Source organism: Penaeus monodon, chromosome 24 (assembly GCF_015228065.2).
Source record: "Penaeus monodon isolate SGIC_2016 chromosome 24, NSTDA_Pmon_1, whole genome shotgun sequence".
NCBI lineage: Eukaryota > Metazoa > Arthropoda > Malacostraca > Decapoda > Penaeidae > Penaeus > Penaeus monodon.
The window spans coordinates 3,203,048-3,203,411 of record NC_051409.1 but is presented as its reverse complement, the minus strand read 5'-3'; positions in this window follow the sequence as shown (position 1 = coordinate 3,203,411).

The following is a 364-nucleotide window of genomic DNA, read 5'->3' as shown; positions in this document are numbered from 1 at the left end:
TAGTATGTAATTGATTGTCGCTTAAGTTTTCTATTTCGTAGATTTCCTTAACAGATTCCATAGTTAACGGATTTCACTTTTGTAGCTTTTTTAAGAATATGACAAGAATGACGCACACAGAGGCTGGTTTTAAAAAGCTTGTAATAAGAGATGAATTTACAAAAAATCTTCTGAGTTGTGAGTGTTTAGAATCCGTCGATAGGAATCATGAGTACCTTTATTTATATTTCATTTTTTGAGATCTAGTCATGGTGTTGATCTTATTCATTCGAGGCCTGTTTAGAAGATAAGTAATTATTTGGACACTATAAAGCTCATGCATACAAAGAAAGTACATGGAACTAGGGAAAAGAATTTTCTTTTC